This window comes from Montipora foliosa, chromosome 6, assembly GCF_036669935.1.
Source record: "Montipora foliosa isolate CH-2021 chromosome 6, ASM3666993v2, whole genome shotgun sequence".
Classification (NCBI taxonomy): domain Eukaryota; kingdom Metazoa; phylum Cnidaria; class Anthozoa; order Scleractinia; family Acroporidae; genus Montipora; species Montipora foliosa.
In genome coordinates, this window is record NC_090874.1 from 11017626 (window position 1) to 11022625 (window position 5000).

Below are 5000 nucleotides of genomic sequence, written 5' to 3' on the forward strand. Positions count from 1 at the left end.
TTTCTGACGTGCCTGCTGATATCAAGATAATTTGATCATTGCATTTGAAAGCGATCGCACAAACGTGAATTTCAGATTTAACTCAATTTTCTTTGATTACCTATGTTGAACGAAGGAATAATTTATTCGAACCAGCAAAGGAGACGTACACATCCACAGATTGACTCTCAACAACATCGCGTATTACGCATCGCCGCCTTTCGCTCAAGCACTCGATGTAGCTCACATGAGCTTCACTACATTTCAATGTAGAACACGTAAAATCATTCAACTTGACACCAAATTTGTCTTCCGACACGCAGTGAAGGTATATCATATATGATTAAGAGCCTAAGCTTTGACACCAAGGTCTGTTTGTAACCACAACATGGTAGTCTTCCAGCACTGTTCACCTCTGCATTGATTACGTTATGATTTCAGTTAGTAATAAAAAAGGAATCGTTATGCATTATGGGATACTAATCATTCCTCCTCTGGTTAGACTCGATACAAATCAATCCTAAAAACTCGCTTTATCTTACTTCCTACAACGTGTCCATTAGCCATCTACTCGTTTATTCCTTGCGTTAATTGCATTTCCTTCTTGGCCGTAAAAATTACGGGACTGCGCGCCTCACAGGCCTCAGGTACATGTGGGTACAATACATGTCAATTACATCAAGTACTTAGGCATTCCATCACAGTCGCTGGTCGATGATGCCAAACGTTTGATAAAGCAGGTTATAAGTAAAATAGGCAAGACAAAAGTCCTGATGTGGAACTTGTTTCTCTAACGTCGATCTGACGATCTTTATAACACACAGGCGGTAAGAATAGTTGCATCTTCAATGATATATTAGTTTCTGGTTAAAGTACAGAATCCAGGGCTGAAAGTGTTGGTAATAGTGATGCAACTTGTTGCACGTTCTTGCCTTTGATAATTAAGTGCGACAAGGATAAATTGAGGGTGACAAAAGGAGTCAGTGGGCGGGTGTCTTGATTACACTCTTCGGAAAATAAAATGGCCTTTTCACATTTCTCGGACAATTAAGGTTAGTATTTCATGTTTTCCTGCTAGCAACATAAAACAGGCCCCAAATTGTTGCTTCTTCCATTTTTCTTTCTCATCGGTCGCCACTGAGGGAAAATATTGTGCATGTGCATTGAAGGTTTTCAGTTTCGTCCTGGGAAGTCGAGCAAATGTTTACTGGAAAAAAGTTGTCTCACCTTCCAGGGTTACTCTACCTACCGAGGCGAAACAACTCATCTTCCCGCGTTGTCTCACCCAACTTATGTAAGTGGTTGATAGAACGTTTGAAATAATCAATTGGAAATTCTCGGGGAGGGGTGTCTCGGGTCACTTAGACCATATAATTTAAAATAAAAATAAGTTACGTACTCGGTCATTTAAGTTACATTTCATGGTGAATTAGAAAAGAGAAAGTAATTTATTACACTCACCTCATAGATGTAAAAACAGTACATATACAGGTACTAGTGTACATTCTGAATTTTATGTTTATCATTCACTGATAGCCTAAAACTTCACACAAACAGGCAAGATCATAATTACAGGAAATAGTTTATATTACAGGTGTATATTAATTTTGTGAATCAGTTAGATCAAGACCATTCAGATAGCAGTGTACTGGCTAATCTAGTGGATGATCCCAACAAAGTTTAATTTTCACTTAAAGTGCCCCTGTGATAAAAAAAAACCACTTCCTTTTTTCCTTCAGATTTTGAAAGTGTGTTTGCTTAACACCTGACTGGCAAAATTTTGAGCTTTGATTTTTATCCAAAGGCCGTTTACTTTGAGTGTAAGATTTGGATTTCACGGTCCGCCATTACTCAGGTTCAAAACTGACCGATTGGACCTCAGATGGTTGGATCCAGGGAAAAGTGACGTCAGAGCCCCACTAGCTTAAAATTTAAGCGGTGAACGCAGCTTATTATATATGCAAAGCGTGAGTTTAAAAGTCTGAAAGCCCAAAAACCCCGTGCTGCATATTAATTCTGCGGCGTACACACGTATTGCATTCTTAAACTATTGAGCCTTTGACATCATTTTCTCCTCGATCCAGCTCTCTCAAGAACATAATGTTAGTAATGGCGGGCCATTAAATAGGAAAATTACAGTTAAAATAAAGAGGTGTCTTTTTGAAATCAAGGCTTAAAACGTGGGTCACTTAGTGTTTTGTTAACATAGTTTTGAAATCCAAAGAAAAATATGAATTGATTTTTTGGTCACAGGGGCACTTTAACATCAGGAGTTCTTCATGCGCTAAGCTGGATAATTGAAAAGAATAGCAGTTAAGCAATTAGAGTTCTTGTTACTAATGTATTACCAGGGTTTTCGATGAGAGCCGGCTTAAATGCCAGAGCTCTGGTGGCTGTGGATCATCAAGTTGCTGGCTACTTGGTCTACAACTACTTCCGAAACAAACCTCTGAAAATGTGTACAGCCTAACCACTCCACAGTGCACAAAATGTTCAAAATTCTTGAGAATTTGTGTGTAAAGCACATGTGTTCTTCATCTTGCATATGTTTGTGATCAAAATACTTTCTGCCACTTTCAGTGGTATCATAATAAAAGTCAGCCTTTCTTTCATGTCTGCTTTTAACAAAGATGGGTCACAATTATTGATTGCAATCACGTTCCAGAACAGGTACAATGTATTTTGGTTAAATTTTTACTTTCTGTGTTGTTTTCTCATAAATACTGTGGTATTTTTGCTGAAGAATATCAATCGCAGAAGTCAATGCCTTTTCATTCCACTTAATTTTGATAACTCTTTCATTGCCTTTGAATGAAGTGAATTAACTCTTGTAAATATAAAAAATAATGTTCCTTTTCCTCATAAATATTTTGTCATTAGCTTTGCTTATTTTGATGCCCAGAAAGCTGCAAATTGTATTTCTAAGCTTCTTGATTTCAAAATTCTCTGGAGGAGCATGGCACCCCCGGCTTATTTCCACAGCTGCCTACTCTCATATGGGTAGACAACTAATCAAATTTTTATTGAAAGCCCTGCTGTATGGTGTTATCACCTATGAAATTGAGATTTTAGGGATTCCAAATGCACAAGCTTAAGACACTATTGGATAGTATTAACCAAATTTTTATTATAAAGATTGACATTAGGTGACTGCCCTTTGGGATAAGAATGAACACAAATTAAAATATTCATTAACACAGTCTGTGTGACCACTGGTAAACAAAGGAGTCTTAACCTGTAATTTTATGATATCATCAAGGTTTATTATTGGTAAATTGAAAGACTTGAAGAAAGGTGCAGAATGTGATTTAGGATTCTTCATGACATGCCCTAAGCTGGATAATTAAAAAGAATAACAGTAAAGCAATTAGAGTTCTTAATTGTATAGTGTTATCACCTATGAAATAGAGAAATAGATTCTTACTTAGTAACAGAGCTGGGCAAAGAATTCCATATAGCATGAGCCAATAAATTACATTATAGCATAGACCATATTGGATAGTATTGACTAAAGTTATATAAAGATTGACATTTAAGATGACTGCCCTGTGGGATAAGAATGAACAGAAGAGGCAAAATTAAAATATTCATTAAAACAGTCTGTGTGACCACTGATAAACGAAGGAGACTACCTGTAATTTTATCATATTGTCAAGATTATAAGTATCGGTAGATTGAGAGACTTGAAGGAAGGTGCAGAATGTAATTAAGGATTGGTGAAGGATAATAGTAGCTCCTAACATGGACACCATAAATTACCGATAGAAAAGGATAAATAAGCAAGCAATAAAGCATACAGATGTAACAAGAATGTAAAAGTGTCTCACTTTTGATAAGATACCCACAGTCTTAATTTGGCATCAAATGTTACACCAGGTACATTGTATATAGCATAATCAACTTTTCCAATGTTTAACAGTGAAAGACTGGTTAGGCTTTGGTTTTCTGAGTGAAAGAGAATAAAAGTCCTAAGCTGGTACACTTCATACATTTGGGGACAGATTTGAAGTGCCCATAACCCCAAAATATTTTTTCGCGAAAATGAATCTTTGCACCTGTTCGAAACGCATCACGGATATTTTACGTCACAAACTGATTTACATTGCATTAACTCTTTGTAAAAATGCATGCAAACTGGATTGTGACGTAAAAACAGGAATAGACCCACTCCCCTTCTGACTCGGTCGTGAACAAAAGATGCTTGGATTTTCGCAACTTTCGAAGCCTATAAAATGGCAGGATTTGTTAGAAAAAGGAAAAAATGGCCGCAATGCGTCTCGAACAGGTGCAAAGATTCATTTTAGCGAAAAAATATTTTGGGGTTATGGGCACTTTAAGGTTGCCTCAAGGTGATCTAAGTTTGTGCTGGAAAGGTATAGTTGTAAAGGTTACATGTAGTATCATCATTAAATATATGAAACGTTAGTACACTCACCTAATTTTGTAAGACTGGAAGGGGTCCTAAAGAGAGCTTTGTGGAACACCACAAGTTGAATTCTGACCATTTGCACATACAAATTGTTCTCTGTAGGGTAAACAAGACTTACCATTGATGCGCAATACCTCTTAACATGTATGCATTGATTATTGAGCTTAGTTAATAGAATTCTCAGTGATAGAGATAAGGGTACGCATAGTGCAAAGAAGTGGGTAGGGAATCTTGGACTCTTCCAAATATCTGCATAGGCAATGATGCCAGGAGGCTCTGATAAATAAATCATTAATGCCTAATTGTTTTTAAAATATTGGCAGGTAGACCGTAAAAGGCCAGGAGATTTATTGGCATTCGTACTGCTGATAAAACTCCAGATTTCGTTTGAGGTGACAGGTGATAGAGAAATTACCCCTGAAGTAGAAAGAGGGAGTGTGGTTCCCTTGAGGAATTTCCTTTTCAATAGCCTTTCCAAAATTAGCAAAAGACTTTAAAAATGTTAGCAATGTCTTTGAGGTGTTATGAAAAGATTTATTCTTTTCCAAAATAGAGGTTATGTAACTATTTTTGCAGTTACTAGTATTCAAAA

The 5000-nt window shown here is 36.7% G+C and overlaps 1 pseudogene; it reads left to right on the forward strand.

Moving 5' to 3' along the window:
• The first annotated feature begins 694 nt into the window (after window positions 1-694).
• The window catches only part of LOC138005031 (zinc finger protein 850-like), a 37615-nt pseudogene continuing 33309 nt past the window's right edge, over window positions 695-5000 (forward strand).